This window comes from Megascapheus bottae, chromosome 2 (genome assembly GCF_031878675.1).
Source record: "Megascapheus bottae isolate mThoBot1 chromosome 2, mThoBot2.hap1, whole genome shotgun sequence".
NCBI classification, from domain to species: domain Eukaryota; kingdom Metazoa; phylum Chordata; class Mammalia; order Rodentia; family Geomyidae; genus Megascapheus; species Megascapheus bottae.
In genome coordinates, this window is record NC_143510.1 from 40,717,926 (window position 1) to 40,742,719 (window position 24,794).

The 24,794-nt window shown below is 38.1% G+C and overlaps 1 long non-coding RNA gene across 2 annotated transcripts in view; it reads left to right on the forward strand.

Moving 5' to 3' along the window:
* LOC150066703 (uncharacterized) overlaps positions 1–24,794 on the forward strand; it is a 143,904-nt gene that overhangs the window by 48,783 nt on the left and 70,327 nt on the right. For both annotated transcript variants that reach the window (XR_016533578.1, XR_016533577.1), the window contains exon 2: positions 21,074–21,121. This is a non-coding gene — a long non-coding RNA (uncharacterized LOC150066703). The remainder of the gene's footprint in view (positions 1–21,073; positions 21,122–24,794) is intronic.

The following is a 24,794-nucleotide window of genomic DNA, read 5'->3' on the forward strand; positions in this document are numbered from 1 at the left end:
GTTATACAAAAGTATTTAAATTATTTTAAGTGTGAAATGCAGTGAGTTGTATATATATATATATAGACATATATAGAGATATATAGATGTATTTTTTTTGTCAGTCCTGGAGCTTGAACTCAGCCTGAGCACTGTCCTTGGGTTTTGTCACATGTGCCATAGCACCCTTTCCAGCTTTTTTCTATGTTCATAGTATGGAGGAATTGAACGCGGGTCTTTGTGGATGCTAGGCAAGCACTCTACCACTAGGCCAAACTCCCAGCCCGGGAGGTTTTTTTTGGGGGTGGGGGAAGGGTGGGTCATGGAATTTGAGCTCTTCAGCTCAAGGCTACCACCCTACCCCTTGAGCCATAGTCCCACTTCCCCTTTTCTAGTGATTAATTGGAGATAAGAGTCTCACAGTCTTTAGTGCCTGGGCTGGTGCTTTGAACCACAATCCTCAGATCTCAGCCTTCTGAATAGCTAGGATTACAGGTGTGAGCCACCACACCCATGGAGCTGTATATTTTTAATGTAATTAAATAGTGGATCTCAAAATACTAATTTATTTTACAGAGCTTGTACTTTGTTTGGAAGTTACTAAAGGTCAAATAATAATGGGATTAGGAAAAAAAACAATTTTTTTCAATTAATCCTTACTAATGGAATTATCTTATTTCTATTATCTGTTCTTTAGATGTTAATCAAATGCTGCAAATAATGTAGTTATCAAACAGAGATCATTTTCTTTTCTTATTTACCTTTTTTTTTGACTGCTGAGGACCATATTCAGGATTTTGCACTTGCTAAGCAAGCATTTTTCTGCTGAGCTAAATTCCCAACTCCTTTATTTACTTTTAAAAAGTTTTTTCTTAATCAGTTGACTTTCTTAGTAAATTGTAAAGATAGCTAATGGTTCTTCAATCTCTGAATTCATATTCATAGCATGATTTAATGTAAGAAATTATTTTGTTGTAATATCTTTGTGTATATGTGTATGCCAGTATTAGGTCTTGAACTCAGGACCTGGATTTTTCCCCTTAGCATATTCACTCAAGGATGTTACTCTATAATTTGAGACATATCTCTATCTCTGGCTTTTTGCTGGTTAATTGTAGATAAGAGCCTTGGGATTTCTCTGCATAGACTGGCCTTGAAGTGGATTCCTCATATCTCAGCCTCTTAAGTAGCTAGGATTGTAGGCATAAGCCACCAGTTTTGGTTTGTTTGTAGTATGTTGATTTGTTAGTTTAGACTTCTCTAAACTGGTGGAAAGAATTAAGACAAAAATAGCCTCCCAAAGGCTATAAGCTTAGGCTTAAGTAGTAGAGCCCAACTTTGAAAACCAAAAAAAAAAAGCTAAGGGTCAACATTTACACCCTGAGTTCAAGCCCCAATTCTGGCAAAAACATGAATTATGTATTGTTATCGTGTTATTTCTATGTACTGTGATATCTGTATAAATAATGCTATGGTAAGTAAAAGGAAACATCAGTTCCCAAGTCAATGCCAGTTTCATGCAGCTGAGGCCAAAGGAATTCCTGCTCCTGTAAATTTGGAATGCTTTGAGTAATCTCACACTGGTCTGCATACTTGTGTTCAATCACTTGCTTGAGTAGCTCTTTCATATCTTTTGCAAAGCATGCACTAATTATAGAAAATACTGAGACTTGTCTGACCTTCCTCCACCTCCCCCAACTCCCATCTTTTTTGTCAACTGGACACAAGTTTGGGGCTAGTATGAAGTTGAAATGGTGTTGCATTTCGGGGGGAGAGATGGTTATAACAAAGAAAGGTTATTTTCCTCTCCTAACAGTTCCTGGCTGATCACAGTGTTCCATGCCACAGAAAGGCCTGAATAATTCCTTCAAAGAAAAGACTGAAGCCAAGGATTAGCATTCTTCAGGGCTGAATAGCTAGTACACCCAGGTTGGCCTCCCATTTCTTGCAGTAATGTTTTCATTAGGTCAGCAGAAGGCCTCTTCTTTGGTTGGAATGCAAAATAAGAAACTGTAGACAAGAAGAGCTTAAGCAAGAAATGACTGCACAGGGCCTATTTGACTACCTTAAAAAAAGTTTTAAATAATGTGGAACCTTCTGTTTATGTGCAATCAGGGACTATTTATTTTGATTTTATCATACACAAGCATGTGTTATTTACATACTAGTTCATCTGCTCCTATACAAATACAATCCATACACTACTTAATGACAGGACACATTTGGAAATCCATCCTTAGATAGTAGTAGTAGTAGTAGTAGTGTGTGTGTGTGTGTGTGTGTGTGTGTGTGTGTGTGTGTGTGTTGGTTCTGGGGCTTAAATTCAGGGCCTGTGTGCTGCCCCTGAGCTTTTGGACTCAAGGCTAATGCTCTACCACTGGAATCATAGCTCCACTTCCAGCTTTGGGGTGGTTAATTGGAGCTCAGTGACTTTACTGCTTGGGCTGGCATTGAACTGCATTCCTTAGATATCCGTCTCCTGAGTAGAGACATGAGCCACATGGTCTCTGCATGTGCATGTGTGAGTGCAGGCATGCACGTGCGTGCGTGTGTGTGTGTGTGTGTGTGTGTGTGTGTGTGTGTGTGTGCATATATGCCAATACTAAGGCTTGGATGTAGGACCACATGCTCTCACTTGGCTTTTTTGCTTTTCTTGGCACTCTGTCTATCCCTTGAGCCATAGCTCGATGTCTGGATTTTTGCTGATGTCTGGATTTTTTGTGATAAGAATCTCATGGATTATTCTGACTAAGCTGGCTTCAAAGTTCCCAGTCCCCCTTGTTGTTGAGTTTATTTTGCAAGTCTCCAGATGCTCTGGCTCCTGTTGGTTTCATTAGGACCCTCAGAGCTCAGTCTCCTGAGTAGTAGGACTTGCAGGTGTGAAGTAGGAGTGCCCAGCTTAGAGCTTGTTCTATGAGACAGAATGTCACTATTTGTTTTGTCTGAGCTGGCCTTGAACTAAAAATCTGTGCCTCCCAAACAGCTGGGATAATAGCATGAAGGGATGTACCCATATATATATGCAAGATTTTATTAACACAGATTTTTACATCATATTTTAAATTATATATATGAAAGATTTTATTAACACGGATTTTTACATCATATTTTAAATGTCATGTTTAACAAACAAGTATTCAAGAAGGGAATCTCTATATGCAATCGCTGGCACATAGATTTTAGAACAATTAAAATTAAGCTGAGAGTTTGTATGTCATAGATACATATAATTCTATATAATATAACATTATGTCTATAGAGTATACATCCCATCATAGCTTTTTATGTCTATGTGGTTATACTTACAATCTCTAAGACCACCTTGGGTACCCAAATATTGAGTCATTGCTCTTGGACTGTTTGGATCTAATATCCACATATCAAGGAGACCATGCACCTTTTGTTCCTTTGGTCTTGACTTATCTCACTCAACATGATTTGGTCTAGTATCATCCACTTCCCAGAGAATGCCACTATTTTTTCTTGTCTGTTGGCTATGTAGAATTCCATTGTATATATGTACAACTGTTTTTGCATCCATTCATCTGTAGTAGAGCATCTGGGTTGTTTCCAGATGAACATGCCTGAGAAGGTGTCCTTATCATATCCTGGATTATGATGCTCAAGGTAGATGCCCAGGAATGGTACGGCTGGATTGTAGGGAAGGTCTATTTTCAGTTTTTTTAGAAACCTCCAAACTGCCTACCAGAGTGGATGTACTAGTTTACATTCCCACCAGCAGTACAGTAGGGTTCCTCTTTCTCCACATCCCCGCCAGCATTTGTCATTGTCTGAGTTCAGAATATTGGCCATTCTGATTGGGGTAAAGGGTTTCTTTTATTTGCATTTCCTTTATGATCATCGATGATGAGCAATTTCTCTCTCTCCCTCTCTCATCTATTTTTTTTTGCCCTTTTAACCTTTTTTTTTTTTTTTGCCAGTCCTGGACTTAAGCTCAGGGCCTGAGAACTGTCCTTGGATTTTTCTCAAGGCTAGAACTCTACCACTTGAGCCTCAGCACCACTTCTGGCTTTTTCTAAGTGTGTGGTACCAAGGAATCAAACCCGGGTCTTCGTGCATGCTAGACAAGCACTCTACCACTAGGCCAAACTCCCGGCCCTAACCTCTTCTTTTGATAGGCCTCTCTTTAGTTCACTTGCCCATGTAGTGATTGGTTTATTGGGTTTAGGGGGGAATTCATTTCTTGAGTTCCCTGTAGATATTAAGCATTTGTCTGATGTATTATTGGTAAATATCTTTTCCCAGTTGGTTGGCTACTTTAGTAACCATGCCTTTATCTGTGCAGAAACTTTTTATTTTTAGTTCCCATTTGTGGAGTCTCTCTCCAATCTATTGTGACCCTGGGACTCTGTCCAAGAAACTTTTGCCTGTGCCTATAAGTTTTAGTGTCTCTCCTACTCTGTTGTGTAGCAGTTTCAGGGTTTTTAGGTCTGATATTGAGGGTTTTTATCCATTTTGAGTTGCCATGTTTGTGCATGGCAACAGGTTGGGATCAATTTTTAGTTTTCTGCAGATGGCTGCCCCATTTTCCCAGAACCAATAATGGAATAGGCTATGTTTATTCCACTGCATATCTCTGGATCCTTTGTTAAATATAACTTGCCTACAGGTATGTGGTTTTATTTCTGGATCTTCCATTCTGTTCCATTGATCTTCTGGTCTATTTAATGTTAATACCATGCTGTTTTTTTGTTATTATGGCTCTGTAATAGAGTTTGAAGTCTGGTATTATAATACCACCTGTATTGCTCCTTTTTCCTAGAATTGTTTTGGCTATTCTGGTCTTTGTTGTTTCATATAAACCTTTGGATTAACCCCTCTATTTCAGTAAAGAATGTCTTTGTGATTTTGATGGGGATTGCATTGAAATTTTATATCAATGTTGGCAGTATGGCCATTTTTACAAGGTTGCCTCTTCCTATCCATGAGCATGGGATGTCTTTCCATTTCCTGATATCCTCTTTGATTTCTTTCTTTTGACTTTTATAATTTTCATTAAATAATTCTTTTACTTCTTTGGTTAAGTTAATTCCTAAATGTTTTCTTCTTTTGGGGGCTATTGCAAATGGGATCATTCAATAACATCTCCAATTTCAATTACATGAAAATTTATACCTACATGGAAGAAGACTGAATTGCAGGTTTATAATCTATTGATTACATATTTTGTATTAGCCTATAGCCTATTCCTTTTTTCTCTTAGCACTTTCTACTTTGAAAATCTGACATATGACTCCTGTGATTTTTACTTTTATAGTCATCCTCTGCACCACTGAAAATTCAAGCATTTTTTTAATCCTTTCAAATTCTGAAAAGCTATATCTATATTTAAAATATATAAAACAGATTATAGACCTGATTTTATTAATTTTTATAGTCAGTAGTGGCTCATAAGTTTAGGTCTATTTTTTTTATAGAACTTCCACACTGATTTTCATAATGGTTGAAGTAGTTTACATTCCCAGGAACAGTTTATGAGGTATCCTTTTTTCACTCATTCTTGCCATCATTTCCTGTTTGTTTTCTTGATGATGGCTATTCTCAGTGGGATGAGATAGAATCTTGGTGTAATTTTATTTACATTTCCTTTATAGCTAAGTCTGTTGAACATTCCTTCATGATTTTATTAGTTGAATTTCTCTGAGAACTATCTGTTCAATTGGTTTTCTCATTTCTTTAAAGTAGATTACATATTCTTTTACTGTCTAAAAATTTGTTGGTTTTTTTTTCAATTCTGGGTATGAACACTTTATCTGTTGAATAATGGGACAAAGATTTTCTTCCATATTGTCAGTTGTCTCAACTGAGTGTTCTCTTCTACTAATCTTTTCTTTTCTTTTTTGCCAGTCCTGGGGCTTGAACTAAGGGCCTGGGCACTATCTCTGAGCTTCTTTTGCTCATGGCTAACACTCTACCACTTGAGCCATAATACCACTTCCAACTTTTTCTGTTTATGTGGTGCTGAGGAATTGAATCCAGGGCTTCATGCATACTAGGCAAGCACCTACCACTAAGCCACATTTCCAGCCCCTAATTATTTCTTTTAATATGTAAAAGCTTTAATTTGATTCAGTCCCATTTGCCAGTTATTGCTCTTATTTTATGGGCAACTGAAGACTTATTCAGAAAATGATTGCATGTGCTTATTTTAGTTCCACAGTTTCAAATATTATATTTAGATCTTTGATCATTTTCAATGTATTTTTCTACAGAAGGATGGATGGGGGTTAGTTTTAGTCATTTGCATGTAGAAAACCAGTTTTCCCACCACCATTTGTTGAATAGGCTGCTTTTCTCCAATGTATGTTTTTTTTTCCATTGTCAAAACTTAGTTAAGTGTAACTGTGATTTTATGTTCTGTCAGTTGGTCTTTGTGTCTGTTTTGTGCCAGTACCAAGCTGTTTTTATTATGTTGCTTTTGTTTGTTTGTTTTTTTACTGAGATTACTTTTATTATTGTAAATCTCTTATGTGTCCATATGAATTTTTTAATTCAGTTTGCTTTTGCAGCAGAGAATGACATTGAGACATTGATAGTCATTGTGTTGAATCTGAAGATTTCTTTTGGTAATAGGCTTATTTTCATGATATTGATCCTGCCATTCTGTGAACATGGGAGGTCTTTCTTTTTTAAGGTTTCAATGATTTACATTGTAGGCTTCCTTCACGTACTTTGTTAAGTATATATCTAGGTATTTCATTTTATGTTTTCAACTGTTGTAAATGGAATTGTTTCCTTGATATATTTCTCAACCTGTTCATTGTTGTATATAGGAAAGCAACTGAATTTTTGTATGATGATTTTATACCATCCTACATTGTGAAGAGTGTTAGATCAATCTAGGAATCCTTAGGGTCTTTTAAGTATGGAATCATACAAACAGCAAACAGGTAGAATTTGACTTCTCTGAGTCCCTTTTTATTTCTTTCTGTTCACTTAATGCTCTGGCCAGAAAATCTAATATTATAGTGATTCAGAGTGGGGAGAGAGGATACATTTATCACATTTCTGACTTCAAATGAACTGAATGACTTCATTTTTCTCCCTTTTAGTATGATTATGCCTGTAGGTTTGTCATACATTGAAATACATTGCTTCTATTCCTAGTTTCTTTAAAGTTTTTTTTATCATAAAAGGATGTTGAATTTTGTCGAAGGCTTTATTTGAATCAACTCAGATGATCACAAGATTACTTTTGTCCTTTATTTTGTTTCTGTGCTGTATTATAATGTTTATTGGTATCTATCTATCTGTCTATCTATCAATCTATCCATCTATCTATATCTATACTTATATACTTGCTCAGTTGTGAAGCTTGAACTCAGGGCCTAGGCACAGTTCCTGAGCTCTTTTGCTCAAGGCTAGAACTCTGTTACATTGAGCCACAGCACCATTTCTGGTTTTTTGGTGGTTATTTGGATATGAGAGTTGCATAGACTTTCCTGCTCAGACTGGCTTTGAACCATGATCCTCAGATCTCAGCCTCCTGCGTAGCTAGGATTATAAGCATAGGCCCTGGCACCTAGCATGATATTTGCTATTTTTTGCCAGTCCTGGGGTTTGAACTTAGGTCCTGAGCACTGTCCTTGGACTTTCTCAAAGCTCGAGGTCTACCACTTGACCCCCAGCACCACTTCCAGCTTTTTCTATGTATATGATACCAAAGAATCGAACCCGGTCTTCATGCATGCAAGGCAAGCACTCTACCAGTAGACCAAATTCCTGGCCCCAATATTTGTTATTTTTAATCATCCTTACCTCCCTGGAATTAAACCAAATTGATTATGGTATATGATCTTCTTAATCCATTGTTTAACTCAATTTGTAAGCATTTATTGATAAGTTTCACATTTATGGTTATTGAAGAGATTGTCCTATCATACTTGTGCTGTTGTGACTTTGTGTGGTTACAGAATGGAGAACATTAGTTAGTGATATAAGGTAATATATTGTGTTTTATTTTTGTGCTAGTACTGGAGTTTGAGGCACTGTTAGCTCTTTCTTTCAAAGCTGGCATTCTACCACTTGAGCCACAGCTGCACTTTTGGACTTTTAGTGGCTAATTAGAGATAAGAGTCTCCCAGACCCTTCTGCCTAGTCTATCTGTGAACCATGATCTTCTGATCTCAGCCTCCTAAGTAGCTTTGATTATTGGTAATCATATTATACATAATACACATAATAGATAATTATAAATAATTAAATTAAGTATAATCCTCTAAGAAGATAGGATTCTGTTATGCCTTCCATGTGGCATATAGTTTTATAAGGCACGAAGCTATGATGGCTTGTCTCACTCTGGGTTAATGAGAATGAACTGTGAGATAGAGAAGAGTTAACATTGTGTTAGGAAAGTGGAGAGGAGAAGAGATGAACAGAAGAAATTTAAACAGACTAAAAACAAAAAAAATCTATTAATCTAGTTATCTGCTAAAGTGTAGGTATCAAGAAGACTTATGATAGAGATAGAGATCAAATATGAGATAATAATTCTAATTGCTGACAGAAGGGAGAAATGAATGAGGAAAAATGATAGGAAAAGATTTGAAAGTTTGAATGCAAAAGTATTGAAGTGTAAAGTGTAAGGGATTTAAGATATTTTAATTTACAGGGACTGTAGAGAGAAACAAGGGAGGGAGTTCAATATATATCCTGCACATTTTAAGGGTGAAGGAAGGGGGGAGCAGAATGGTGGGCAAGGAGTGACATTAATCAAGAAGCACTGTGTTCATAAAGTGCCTTGTTAAGTGGCAATTCCTTTGTACAACTACTTAAAGATAATTTTTCCATATATTTTTATTGTAATTACATTATATTCACCAGATAGAAGGTGCATTACTTCACAAGCATTGATACCCTTTCTCATGTCATGGTCCCCATTCCTCCTCTCCCCACCCCTGCTCATCTTGATTTCCCCCTTCCCTATCCAATTTAAAATAACCAATTAAGCATATATAAAATATATCAGATAACAAGGTGAAATACTGTAACAATATGAAATAACCAAGGGACAGCAAAAGAGATGAGAGATAATATAGTACATTAAGGACAACGATCACTCATTATATGGCTTTTGTTTCTATATCCTGGAGGTCCTTTCATTTAGAGTTGTACTATATGGCCTTCTGTATCTAGGTTTTGTTCTATTGTAAATCTCTGCTAGGAGAACCCAAGGTTTTTACTGATTATGACAAATGAGGGAAACCATTGAGCCTATGTTCCTTTGAGTCTAGCTTGCTTCACTTAATATGATTTTTTCTAAGTCTCTCCATTTCCTTACAAATGGGGCAATGTCGTTCTTTCTGACAGCAGCATAGAATTCCATTGTGTATAAATACCAAATCTTGTTGATCCACTCACAACTGAGGGACATCTGGGTTGGTTCCATATCTTTGCTATGGTAAATAATGCTACGATGAACATCGTTGTGCTAGTGTGTCCTTGTCTCTGGGCAATTGGGTAAATGCCAAGTAGTGGAATTGCTGGATCATAGGTGAGTTCTATGTTTAGTCTTTTGAGAAACTGCTTTCCATAGTGGTTCAATGAGTTTGCACTCCCACCAACAGTGTAGTAGTGATCCCTCCTGGCCACATCTCCTCCAGCATCTGTTGTTATTAGATTTCTTGATTCTGGCCATTCTAACTGGAGTGAGGTGGAATCTTAAAGTTGTTTTGATGACCAGAGATGTCGAGCATTTCTCCATGTGTCTATAGGCCATTTTTAATTCTTCTTCAGAGAAGACTCTCTTAAAGATTATTTTTAAAATTCATGCCGCTTTTTAAGAAAAGGAAAAGGAAATGAGAAGCTGTGTGCTAGTGACTCATGCCTGTAATCCCAGTTACACAGGAGATGTGAAAATCTTGATTTTAAGCCAGTCTGGGCAGCCCTAGAAAGAAAGTTTGTGAGAGTCTCATCTCCAGTTAAGCACTAGGGAAGCTGGAAGAGTGGTACAGTGCCAACCTTGAGCAAAAATACTCAGGGTCAGTGCCTGGCCTATGACTGGTGTGTGCCTGTGCATACCCATGTACACAGAAAACAAAATGAGAGGGTACAAAGTTATTTTGATCAGATACACAAGAAATGCAACAACAGCAAATGAATAACAGACCGAGACAATAAAAACCAAATATTGCCAAAACAAATTTACAAACAAAAATAAGAGTTTTCCATTACTTTCTTGAGTGATTTTTTTAGTTTTTGCCATGCCTGCTGTGCCTTCTCAGTCTCCGCATCTTTCAAGCCAGACTATGAAATGAAGCCTATTTATGACTTCTATGTGGAGCAATTCTATTTACTTTCATGTTCTAGCACCAGATCTGAGGTTTTAGAGATCTGAATACAATCTCCAGTGATGGTTTCTGTGGGTCATGTGTCCCCACTGAGCTTGTAGTTTCTTCATCTCCCATGATCCCACTAACACACAGTTTGTTGTCTGCTCCACTTGTCCTTTACCTTGTCAGAGATAGAGTTGTGCTTTTCCCATATTGCATAGTTACTCCCCACCTCCATTTCTCATGAGTTCTGCCTGGCAGCAGGATGTAGCCTGTACTTCAGGACAATCTATTTCTCTCAGCATGGGTTTCTGTGTAGGTGTATTCACTGATTGCTTTCTAGTTTCTTACTGTTTTTATAGTCTGTCCATGGGATATGCTGAGGTTTCTGAACCTGCAGGACATATTTTTGTTCCTATGGTCTGTGGCTCCTCCTTAGTCATTGGCTATCGATGGAATTGTAACTACTTTACCATCACCATTCACTTTCTCAGTAGCTCTGCATGAATATAGGTGTGGGAATCTCTTTAATAGTGTACCGGCGAGAAACAATGAGCAATGATGTCATTCCATCACCTCATTATAGTGTGTACATGAACAATTTACCGGTTTGGACTTTCAGATTTTTATTTTGTTTTATTTTTATTCAGGGAATGGGCTTGAATTCATGGCCTGGGTGCTGTCCCTGGGCTTTTTTGCTTAAGGCTTGACCTCTACTACTTTCAGCCACAGTGCCAACTTCTAGCTTTGTGCTGTTTCATTGGAGATAAGTGTTTCACAGGCTTTCCTGTCCAGGCTGGCTTCAAACCATGATCTACAGATCTCAGCCTCCTGAGTAGCTAGGATTACAGGTGTGAACCACTCATACCTCATTCAGGTTTTGTTGTTGTTGTTTGTTTGCCAGTCCTGGGGCTTAAACTGAGGGCCTGGGCACTATCTGTGAGCTTCCTCAAGGCCATAGCACCACTTCTGGCTTTTTTTCTGTGTGTATGGTACCAAGGAATCAAAGCCAGGGCTTTGTGCATACTAGACAAACACTCTACCACTATCCAACACTCATGGCCCTCACTCGGGTTTTTATTTTATTTTTATTTTTTGGCCCCTTTCTCTTTCTGGCCCCGCTCGCTCCGGCCCCGCTCGCTCCGGCCCCGCTCGCTCCGGCCCCGCTCGCTCCGGCCCTGCTCGCTCCGGCCCGGCTAGGCCCTCTTTCTAGCTCAGGCCCCGCTCGCTCCGGCCCGCTCGCTCCGGCCCCGCTTGCTTCCACCCGGCTCGCTCCAGCTTGCTCTTGGCCCCGCTCGCTCCGGCCCGGCCCTGCTCCTGGCCCAGCTCGCTCCTGCCCAGGTCGCTCCCGCACACTCCTGGCCCTCCTGGCCCCGCTCGCTCCGGCCCTGGCTTGCTCTGGCCCTGCTCGCTCCGGCCCGGCCAGCTCTCGCTTGCTCCTGGCTCTGCTCGCTCTGGCCCCTTCTCGCTCTGGCCCCGCTCGCTCCGGCCTCGCTGGCTCTGGCTGGGCTCGCTCCCGCTCGCTCCCGCACGCTCCGGTCCTGCTCGCTCTGGCCCCGCTAGCTCCGGCCACCACTTGGTTGGGCTCTGTTCACTTCAGCTCAGCTCGCTTCTTTCGCTCTCTGTCGCCGTCGTTTGGTTGTGTCTCGTCTCTGCCACTTCCGGCTTGGTTGTGTATGTGGGATACCGAGGAATCGAACCCGGGTCTTTGTGCATGCTAGTCAAGCACTTTAACCGCTAGGCCAAACTCCCGGGCCCGGGTTTTTATTTTTTATTTTTTCCCCTTGCTTGTTTTTAAAATTATAGATTACCCATCTTATATAAGTGTGGCCTGGAAACAGTAGTGAGTAATGGATTGTAGAGACAAAAATTCTCATGAGCAAAACTTTGAATTGAATACAAGGAAAATAGAAGGTAATTAGAAGGTGACTGGTGATTACTTATGGGCTGATTTCATCAGAAAAGATGAGATCAGAATGAACAGAGGTCATTGAGAAAAGTTAATAAACAAACAAAACAAATAATAGATATCTATGTGAGGTAGAACTTGAAGGAAAACAGGTAAAAGAAGCGTAGCAGTGGAGCTCACGGGACATTGATGTGAGTGATAACAGTTGGTGGGTGGAGATGGGAGGGAGGGAATGGCAGAGAGTGAGGGAACAGAAGACACTGTATGAAAGGAAGTACTCACGTCACTAATAACTCCTCTAACACCTCTGTATATCACCTCTATAGTAACAATAAAGGAAATTAATTTTAAAAAATAATAAAAATTAAAATGTACTTTAGTAATACTGAGTAGTTACTTTGTGAGTCAACTATAAAGATAAAAGTTTTTCTTTATTTTATCATTTTCCTGGAGCTTGGACTCAGTTCCTGGGCACTGTTCCTGAGTATTTTGCTCAAGGCTAAAGCTCTGCCATTTCAACACACACACCACAGCTTCACTTTGGGGCTTTTTTTTTTTTTTTGTAGTTTATTGAAGATGAATCTCATGGACTTTCCTACCTAGTCTGGCTTTGTACTGTGATCCTTAGATCTCAGCCTTCTCAGTAGCTGAGATTACAGATATGAGGCACCAGCACCCAGCAATAGAGATAGATTCTTACTGCTTTAAAACAAAAAAAATTGTTACTTGGTTTAGTATGGGTTATTATCTATTGTAAATGCTATAAAAAGCAGCTATTGACAGCAATTGCCTCATTCCACATGATATATTGTAATGTTTCTTGAGTTCAACTACTGACATTTCTCTATCATTCTTTTGTCCATATTTGTATTTTCTTTTAATAAAAATGGGCCTTAAGTTATAATCTGTGTGTTCTCATTAAGACTCATGACAGAGTTGTCATAATTCTAAAAGTCATGTCAGATCAAGAGTATTTAGTTTCTTCAGTGGTCAGACATAAGTAAAGACTTGATGAATACATTAGTATTTGCTGATTTGGACAGTTAAAACGGGTTAATTTAATAGAATACAATAAATCATGCCTCTTAGAATGTTTCAGAGGTGTTGGTTTTATTGGGACAGCATTTGTAGCCACTGTCAGTTTTTTTGTTTGTTGTTTTGTTTTTGTTGGTTATAAGGCTTGAACTCTGGGCCTTGGTATTGTCCCTGAGCTCTTCAGCTCAAGGCTACCACTCTACTCATGGAGCCACAACACCACTTCCAGTTTTCTAGTGGTTAATTGGAGGTAAGAGTCTCATGGACTTTCATGCCCAGGCTGGCTTTGAACTGTAATCCTCATGTCTCAGCCTCCTGAGTAGCTAGGATTACAGGTGTGAGCAACCAGGGCCTGGTTCCACTGTCAGTTTTGACCTAGAATTCTTCCTTCTTCTGTGAAATATCATGAGATCAGTTATTTGAGCCATATTTTTGATTGTGTGCAGGTGTGGGACTTGAACACAGGGGCTTACACTCTTCCTTAGCAAAAGCTCAAGGCTGCAGCTGTGCCACTGAAGCCACAGTTCCACATCTGGCTTTTTGCTAGTTAATTGGAGACAAAAGTCTCTCAGATTTTTCTGCCTAGGCTGACTTCAATGTGGGATCCTCACAGCTCAGCCTCCCTAGTAGCTAGGATTACAGGCATGAGCCACCAGCACCCTGCTCATATATTTATATCTTAAAGTCTTGTCACTGGAGTTTTTCCTAAATTTAAAAATGAGCTTCCTTCTTGCCTCAAAAATAAAACAGATCTATCTTCTTCCCTCCTTTCTCCCCTCCTGTCTTATCCTAAGTTTTAGATGTAATTGAGAAATCATTCTTACACTTTCTACATTTTCAGCTTTCTTTCCCTAAATTGCTACTGAAGAGAGACTAAATTTGCACAGTTCACTTGTAACTTTTCCACTGTTTTTCTCATTTTTCTGGAATACTTCCAAGTTAAGGACACTCTTGGGAGTCTCTCTCTTCCCTTCTCCATCTCTGTCTCCCTGTTCTCTGTCTCTGTCTCTCTGTTTCCCTATCTCTCTGTTTCTCTGTCTTCTCTCTCTCTCCTTCTTTCTCTCCCTCCCTCCTGGTGTCAGTATTGGGACTTAAAGGCAGGTTCTCACAAGTCTTGCTTGGCTTTTTTACTCAAAGCTGTGCTCTACCATTCAAGCCCCTCCTCCATTTCCAGCTTTACTGGTTAACTGAACTTTCTGCCCAGGATGCCTTCAAACCAGGATCTCTAGATCTCAGCATCCTGAGTTACTAGGATTCTTAGATGTGGCTAAGAATGTCTTTTTTGTTAAACTATTTTGTTTGTTTTTGCTTCAGGAACCAGTGACCTTGTTTGTAAGATGTATCCTGATAACATTCTGTAACATTTTTGTACAATGTTTATTCTTTTTTGTTTATCTGATTGGTCTCACATATGTTAATGCTAAATTCCTCCCATATATGTTCTGTAATTATCATGACACTAACTTGTCCCGGCCTGCGGGGTTCAGTCAACTGCGGGGTTCAGTCAACTGAGACCTGAGAGGGAACCGGGAACTAGGCTCAGTAAAAAAAATTTTTCAACATGAGTCCCTGGGAACAGGACATGGGCAATTTGGTCGCTAAGATAACAAAGGGGTCTGTGAGAAAGATAAGGGGTCTGTGAGAACAGGACATGGGGCAATTTGGTGGGGGGGGGCAATTTGGTCGGGGGCGGGGGCAATTTAGTCCAGGTGTTTGTGGTCTTTCCTGAGACAGAGTATAGCAACCTAAAACCTATCATGTTAAAAGTCTTAGCCAACAAGTTGAGAGACCCTGAAGCAGTCTCCAACACTAACTTTCACTTGTCTGTGAAAATGGTACCCAACCATGAAGTCTAGCCTTGACCTCTCTCTTGACTTCAGACACAAAATTTCAAGTTCCTTTTTATTTTTATAGCTTTCACTGGGTCTTAAATGCCAGTTTTCTTCTTCAGGATCTAGTTTCTAGTTTCAAGTAGCAGCCCATGCATACTTCTGATCAGCCACACTAGAATGTTCAAAATGTCTTTCGTTTGTTATGTCTAAAAAAATTAAAGAATATAGAATTGATCACTCCTTGTCAAGTCTTTTTTTTTTTTTTACTGCATTCTGTTTTATGAAATATCCATTGGTCTAGCTTACACTTTGAATCAAACTTTAACATTGGAAATCTTTTACATTGCATCAGAAATCTTAAACTGTTAGAAAGGATTTGGCTCACTGGGGCTAATGTGAGATGTTAATAATCTTGTTTTCTCTTTTTTCATTTTTTAAAATTTTACTTTAATTGTTTTAGTGGTGACATATCACAAGTTACATAGTTCACTTTCATCTATGTCCAGTGCTGCTACTGTGCTCCATTGCTGTACTTTTTCACCCTTTTTTCCTCTGATTTTGTGCCTTTCCCTACATCTTCTCAATTCTATCTTCAGTAATTTCACATAAAATTTTTTGTTTTCATGTTAATAATCTCTTCTAATACCTAAGTCCTAGGAAGACAATAGTTCTCTCCCTGTTTCTCTCTTGTCTCGCTCTCTATCTCTGTCTTTCTGGAACTACAATGACAGTTCTGGTTTTATGGTGATTTATCAGAGATAAGACTCTCTTTTAACATTCTTGCCCCAGCTGGCTTGGAACCACTATTCTCAGATCTCAGATACCCTAGTAGCTATAGGCGTGAACACCCAGCTAGTAGGTGTCCTTTTATCAACCATTTCAATTTCAAGGGTTTTAGCCATTGTCATTCACGATGTGAAAGCACAAAATGGTGAATTCCAGAAAAACCATCTCTAAGTTTTAAAGTGTGGCCAGTTTGAATACAGAGATCCTGCTGTGCCCCACCTAGAACATGAATTATTTATTTTCCCAGTGTCCACACCGTATATGCTATCCACCTACTGTCCATCTCAGTTATCATACATTTGTGATATTGCAGTTTGTTTTCTAGTAACCCACATTTGGCTTAAAGTTCAAGAGTACTGATACTGGCAATTCCAAATATTCCAAAAAAACACAAACTGCCATCTCTGAGTAAAAAGGTAAAAGTTCTCAACAGCAAAGAAAAAGAAAAGGCATTCAGAAGATTGAGTTCCCCGAACAACATGCCATTTTCCCCGAATAATATACCCATTTTACTTGAAGTGTTCTTCAAAGAATTTTTTTTCTCTCAAATTCTAATCTGTTTTACTTTGGAAGAAGAGTGGTAATTATCAGTTCCTTTTGTGTGCAACTTCTCATTCTTTAAAATAAACAAGAACTTTAACCTTCATCAACTTTTATTCACCCAAGACTTAGAAAAATTAGACCAAGGAAGCTTAATTTGAAAGCTCGTTGTCTGCTGTCATTTGGATGTGTACATACACTGAAAGGAGGAATTAGTTATGGAGTAAGAAAGTAAACAGCGAACCCCAAGAGGTTTGTATTTTTATTGAGTTTTCCCGAGTTCTTAATTATCAGTGGCTGGGGATTTGACCTTAATTGTAAGCATAGTCTCCAAGAACTGAGTGTCACTTAAGACTGTCTTTTAAATGTGTTTCTTTAGAGTCAAGTCATGGAAAGAAGTTTTTCTGTTATTGAAAATAATCAGTGAAGAAAGACTTTGGGATTCACGATAGAAAACCCCCAAAGTTAAATAAAAATGAGAGCAAATGTTAAATAAGAAATGGAATGTAAAAAGTACCATATCTACTTTGAACAATCCAAGTACAGGTATAAATTTCAAGAGGACAGGTTTGTCTGGATTATGAAAGCTGTGTATAGATATGTACAGTTCAAAGCAGTCTGGTTTGGGGTTCTCTGCTATTGTCATGAAGACTTTGATGAGAGGTTACATCTCTCTAAAGGTATAGTTTGGAAACAGATCTCGAGGATTTGACTTTGAAATATGGTCTGGAATCCCAAGATCACTGGATTACTTACTTTTTTTTTTTCCTGAACAGGCTTCAACCCAACGTATAGTCTTATTTTTAGATCTTATTCTAGACCATGATCCTGAGAGTTACCTAAAAGTTCTCTACTTTGAGAGACAGAGTTGATCAGCAGAGTAATAGAGAAGAGATAACTTTTTGTCCCATTAAACCAGGAGTATTACTCACCCCAGCAAATGACCAATAGAAAATGAAACAAACAACATATTCAAGTATGCCAGAATTTGAAGAATTGAAGGCCATTATGAAGTAAACATAAACATGAACACACATACAAATATATGCACAAACTTATACACACATTATATATACCTGCTTATACACATATGTATATGTATATATATATGAAGAATGTGTATATATATATGGGAAAATCAAATATAATTTGAAGAAAATTGTCAGAAGTTTTCAGGGTTGGACGGCATGTTCATAGGAAGCTAGCCATCCCATATTTGGTCTAAAATCGGTATTGCGGTCAAATATCAGGTAGACCATATATATATATATATGGAAATAAAGATAGTGAATCAGCTGAATAATTAAGCTTTGAGGTTTAAGTCTATTAGGATTGGAATATTTATACCTAAATAATCTAAAGCTAACACTGTTAATTTTTAACATGGTAAGAAACTATAATGTAGTTTTAGTTATATAAATGTAAAAGTGTTTCTTATATATACCTGCCTCATAATTTTATGGAAATGCCATGTTTTTGTTTTAGGGGAAAAAAGTCATATGTCAAGTCTTATCTCAAACCACATGAAAAAGAGATCTTTCAATGGAAATGAAATTATTCTACCGAAGCCTCTTGATATTGATTAACAAGGCAGGGCTCTTTGAGTTAGAAGGTGTAATGTAGTTTCTGGAGTGATCAGTCATAACAAAGGGTATAATTTTTTGCATTTTATAAAGTTTAAATGTATATGTGTGTGCGTGTGTGTATGTATGTGTGTGTGTTGTGTGTGTGTGTATGCGCGTGTGCCAGCAGTGCGGCTTGAACTGAGGGCACAGGCACCGTCCCTTAGCTTTTCACTTAAGACTGGCCCTCTGTCACTTGAGCCACAGCTCCACTTCTGGCTTTTTGTGTGTTAATTGGAGGTTTTTAAAAAAGTCTGAGCCAGGAGTGTGACCTAGTGTCATAGTGCTTGCCTAGCATGCATGAAGCCCTGGGTTCAATTCCTTGGTACCACATAGACAAGAAAAGCTGGAAGTGATGCTGTGGCTTAAGTGGTAGAGTGCTAGCCTTGAGAAAGCCCAAGGACAATACTCTGGCTCTGAGTTCAAGCCCCAGGACTGGTGAAAAGAAAAGAAAGGAAAAGAAAGAAAGAAAGAAAGAAAGAAAGAAAGAAAGAAAGAAAGAAAGAAAGAAAGAAAGAGAAGAAAAGAAAAAAAGTCTGTGAGGCTTTCCTTCATAGACTTGATTTTTCCTTCATAGACTTGATTTGAACCACAATGCTCAGATCTCAGCTAGTCTTGCTAGCATGAGCCATAGATACCTGGTCTTTTTTATGCAAAGACAATAGAATTCTCTCTATCTACAGTCTCTTTGACTATATTAGCCCATATTGAATTTTTGTACTTATAGGTGCTAGGAATAAGGAAATGCTCAACTATATCTGTGGAGCAATAGATTTGTGAGCCAGAGGAATGAATTCAGAAGAAGAGACATTTCATATAGGCCACCAAAAGGCCCAGGAATGTGCTCTCTCACATTGAGTCTGCTCTGCATCTTTCTCTCCATCATTCAGAACAAAATGTTTTACCAGGAAGCTGGAAAATGTGTTGTAGAAGGGGGCAGACAAATGGAGAGAAGAACAAAGGACAAATGCAGTCATAATATTCAGTGTACTTATGTGCAAATGGAGCTAAGTAACCTGAGTGGACAGGTGGAGATGGGAGGGGTGATATTAAGATGCATTGTGCTCATACATTGATATGTTAATGTAACATCAAATGGTTTTAATTTAAAACCCATTTGTACAACTATTCAACTATTAAATTCAATTTGATTTTGACCTCCAGGCTTTATAATTATAATTAGAATGTTTATAATTGGGATACTTCTGTATCACACATATAAGATTTTCAGTGCAAAACAAATGACTAAAACCAAAGATGGGTTGAGTCTGATATTCAAGTAAATTCCTTGATGGGTATGTACATTTATTTTTATTTCATGAGAATAAAAATTTCAAGTAAAAATACGAACCCTCCAAAATAGAAATGTAGGTCTCTGTTCAAGCTGAACTGTGGAACTCACTTCAGAAATATGTTGCCTATGCGTGACTACCCTGAATAAATTTCCACATCTTTTCTTTCTCCCTCCTCACTTCTTTCTTAATAATTGTAAAATGAACATGCACTTCTTTCCAGACATGCAACAGGAACAAACTGAAATGCAATGCAAAGTTTATTATTTTATTATTTTTAAGGTCATTCTCATTTCTACTTTTCATAATTGTTTTCCAGTTTTCTTCTATTATCTGTCTTGAAATGAGTAATCATCGTTAACTATGCACATGGAGGAACCCAAAAGCAGTACTCAACCAGTGAATGAGTATTGTAGAGAGCTATTACATTCGCCATTACAAGATGGCGCTGGCATCTGCCTTTGTGGTTGCGCCACTGAATTGTTTGTCTGAAAGTTTCCAGGAAGAGATGTGATTGTTCATGAGCTTTATGCATGATTGGAAGTATGTATAATGCCATATTGCTGCAGGCTCAGAGTGTGTTATAGATGTGTGCACATATTATTGGCTATGGAAGTGTAAGGAAGTAAATGTGATTGGATAATGGGCCTTTATAAGCCCCAGGTTTTGAGGAAGTCGGGGTCGACCCGGCGTAGCTGTAAGCTTGCTGAATAAACTGCTGCTCGAGAAGAAGTCTCACTTGTTGCGTCTTCCTTGCCGGCCGAGGGGATAGCGACAGAGTATAACAGGATGAAATACCCTAAATTCAGTTGTCAGCTGTTTTCTATTGATCTACTTAATGGCTGTTTATATTTTGGCTTCTTCATCTGACTTTTCTCAGGAGAAAAGAGTGATTTTCCATTAAGATGGCAATGATGTTGATCAAAGTAATTGAAATTTTGAAATCTCAGGTTCTTTCAGTTCTCTGCTTTCTATTAATTTTGCATTAACCATCTTGTGAGCATAAATATTTCAAAGTAATACTTGAATGTGAATTTGCCTACTAGCATAAGAAACAGTTAATTCTTGAAGTTGTGTTTTGTAACATAATAGTATTTCACTTGATTGAATCTGTGTTATCTTTCTATCCTTATATATACACACATGGAAAAAAAAAACAAATTCCTGTCTAGTTTTCTGAGTGTTCAGCATGGTAAAATGGCACAAATTCAGCAGTGATATTATTATGATGTTATTTGAAACATTAATTTTTAATAGATGTCAATAATGCTGAATAGATAACAGTTTAGATATAAAACATTAACTGGTTTTGAAAAACAAATAGAAAAAGTCAAAACCTGTTAGTGAAAAAGTAATTACCTGTCAGGTGCTGGTAGCTTCAGCCTAGCTACTCAGGAGGCTGAAATTTAATAAGATTCTCAGTTCAAATCCTGCCTGAGTCAGAGAAGTCCATGGGACTCTTATCTCCATTTAACTAGGAAAAAGCTAGATGTGGACATTTGACTCAAGTGATAGAGCAATATTTTGAGCAAAAAAGCAAAGTGAGAGCATGAAGTCTGGACTTTAAGTACCTAGTACCCAGCACAGAGTATAAGAATGGCAACAAAAAATTAGTTATTGATTTTATGAATGTAAGTTTTTTAATGTTCTGCAATCTCATAGTAATGGTCAAAACACAAACTTGAAGTTTGACCTTAGGTAAATATATAATGATTAAATTACTGTAGGTAAACAAATTTTAATTTCAAGTTAACTAACTGTCATTTTTCTAATTATTGATTTGTAGAGAAACACCTTGGATCATTTCTGAAGCTGAATTCAGAACAATTTCAAGGTAAACTGTTTACATTTGCTTTTGTGAATATCAATTCTAAGCATTAAAATGTGTCAGAACTTATGTAATAGAATTTTCACATATAGGTACAGCAACTGAGAACCAAGTGGTGCTTGGTCTGTGATAAGCACTCGAAGTCATTTGTTCTTTTTAACTTTGTATAGCATTTTTTTTTTTTTTGCCAGTCCTGGGCTTGAGCTCTGGGCCTGAGCACTGTCCTTGGACTTTCTCAAGGCTAGAGCTGTACCACTTGAGCCTCAGCACCACTTCCAGCTTTTTTCTATGTATGTGGTACCAAGGAATTGAACCCGGGTCTTCGTGCATGCTAGGCAAGCACTTTAACCACTAGGCCAAACTCCCAGCCCTGTATACCCTGTACAGCATTTTTTAATTTTAAAAGATGACCAAAGTGCATGGCCAACTGCCAGTGGCTTCTGTCTGTAAACTTGGCCACTCAGAAGGCTAAGATCTGGGGCTCATAATTCAAAGCCAGCCCAGGTAGAACAATTCTCTTTTCTCCAGTCAACCAGCAAAAAAGCCAGAAGTGGAAGTGAGACTCAATTGGTAGAAGCACTAGCCTTGAGCAAAAGAGATAAGAATGCCCAGACCCTGAGTTCAAGGCCCAAAACTGGCACAGACACACAGACACACACACACACACACACACACACACACACACACACACACACACACACAAAGCATGAAATGACAGTTTATCCTGATAGAGGCAGGAGAAATAGAAAGGAAGTTGTATATGATATTGGTCAGGAGTCATAAAAAATGACAGTATCTGTGACAGATTAGATACAAGAAATTAAGGAAAACAGAGAGATATCTTAAGATTTCTCCTCTAGTAAAAAAGGAAAAAAATCAAAATGTACCAAAATGGAGGTGTAAACACTTTTTACTGGAGAAGATGAGCTTGGTGTCTGTTTTGCTTTTCAAGTATCTATCAATGGGGGTCCCGATTCCTGGATCTTATAGGATATAGGAAGTTGGGCACAGGAAAAAAAAAAGTAAAGATGAGACTTTAACTCTAGTAACTTTATTTCTTAAAATGTTAAAGTGGGTAATTCCTCTGGAAGAATTAATATAAAAATAGCAGTGTTTGGAACTGGTGTTTTAAATATAATTACCGGATGGACATTTTGAACAAAATATAGCTATCTAAGCTTGAAAAACTGTATGTAAGAATATAGAAACTGAATACATTTCTTATTCCCTATGCTTAATCCTTAAACTTCAAACACATTGTTTGGGTTTTGTTTCTTTGGTGATAAAATGTTCACTGAAAAAAAAAATAAAATTGAGCCAGGAACCAGTGGCTCATGCCTGTAATCCTAGCTACTTAGGAAGCTGAGATCTGAGGATTACAGTGCAAATCTAGCCAGAGCAGGAAAGTAAGAGATCTCATCTTTAATTAACCAGTAAAAGCCAGAAGTGAAGTCGTGGAGGAAGAGAAGGAAAAGGGAGGAGAGGGGAGGAAAGGAATTAAATAAAATTGCCACATATAAGGAATAACATAGATGGGATAAATCCAGCAAAAACATAATAGAAATAAAGACAACAAAATATTCAGTTATTGGAAATGTCTTTGTACCAGACCCAGGAAAAAATATCTTTATTAAATCTTAAATTTCTTTGATAACTAATTAATCCAGAGGTAATTTCTTAATGAAATAACAAAGGGTTATCTTGTAGCTCTGTACCTCCAGTACAAGTATCACCAAATTAAAATAAAGATGTGGCCAGGTGCCCTTAACTCATACCTGTAATCCTAAATATAATCTTGTAATCCTAGATCTCAGGAGGCTGAGATCTGAGGATCATGTTTTGATGTCAGCCCAAAAAAGAAAGACTCTGTGAGACAGGTAACCCCCCAAAAGTCTGAGATGGAGCTGTGGCTGAAGTAGTATGGTGCTACAGTTCTATCCTTGAACAAAAAAGCTAAATGACAGCATCTAGGTTCTGAGTTCATGCCTTAGTACCTGAACACAAGGGGAAGAAACCAAAAACATTTCCAGGCTGTGCCCCTCTGGGGAGATGTATTTTCAGACTGTTGGCAGAATTCAGTTCCTTGTGATTTCTACTCTGCATAGCACTGTGTTTTTTTTGGTTTTTTTTTTTGTTTTTTGTTTTGGAGGGTGGCTTGGTGCTTGAACTTAGGGCCTCTTGCTTTTACTTGGTGTTTGGCTTTAGTCTGAAGTACTACCACTTAAGCTATAGTTCCATTTCTGCCACTTTGCTAGTTAATTGCTGATAAGAATCTCGTAGCCTCTTCTTCCCAGAATGGATTGAAACTTTCATCCTCAGATTCGCTTCCAAAGTAGCTAAAATTACAGACATGAGCCAACAGCATTGTACTTTGCATAGTAGTTTGGGGAACAATGCAATGTTTTAAAGTTCTGCATCTTTTAGTGCCAAAAAGCCTTTGTATTTCTATTACATTATTGAATTACTTTCTATGTTAATAACCTGAGCTCATCAATTAGAATGAATTGTGGATTAGATATGAAAAGACATTGTTTTGTTTTCCTGGGTGTGACAAATATAAGAAAACCTCATGACTTTACATTTCAAACCATTAACATAATTCCTTATTAAATAAAAAGGAATTCAGTGCCTCAGATTCAATGAAGAATGAAATAAAATGACTGTGAACCTTTCTCAGAGCATTTATAAGGGATTTTTTTTCAATGTGCATACTACTAGGAATTATTTATTAAATTTTGCTTGATGTACCATTTTATCTGGGTATTTTATCAAGATAAAAAGTCTTGGTATTTGTTATGTAGAGGACTGAATATCAGTGTGAAATGGACTAGAACACTGGTTTTTCAAATTATCATATATGAATTCTCATATATGCCTAAATTATGTGGATTCTCTGAGCCAGCATTTCATCACAAAAATAATAAAGGCATTTGGATTTCAAACACACTCACTATTCATTTTAATAAAGGTACACAACTGTAAATATGACATGTACCTATAAAAAGGAAGTTTTCTGCTTTTACTGCCTCCTTCTCTCTCTCTCTTTTTTTTTTTTTCTAGTCCTGGGGCTTGAACTTAGAGCCTGGGCACTGTCCTTGAGCTTTGTCAAGACAAGTACTCTACACTAGGCTCCTGTCCTTTGTACCCCACTTTTTTTTTGCCACTCTTGGGGTTTGAACTCAGAGCCTGGTCACTGTCCTTGAACATTTTTTCTCAGGGTTAGCACTCCGCCACTTGAGCCAAAGCACCACTTCTGGCCATTTCTGAGTATGTGATCTGAGGAATTGAACCCAGGGCTTCATGTGTGCTAGGTAAACACTCTACCACTAGGCTACGCTCCTGGCCTGAAGCTCTTTCTTAAAAGCTTCTAGATCATGATTCTGAGTCAGGGATCAGATTCTTCTTTGGCTATTGATGACCTCTTTGGCTCCTGATATCTTTTCCTACCAGTAAGCTCAATCAAGTGCAGAAATGTACCAAGGAGGTGCCAATAATGTGTGTGTGTGTGTGTGTGTGTGTGTGTGTGTGTGTACACACACACATATGCATCCTGGGACTTGAACTCACAGCTTAGGCACTGCTCAGAGCTAGCACTCTACCACTTGAGCCACAGAATCACTTCTGGCTTTTCTTGGGTAGTTTATTAGAGGTAAGAGTCTCACAGACATTCCTGTCCAGG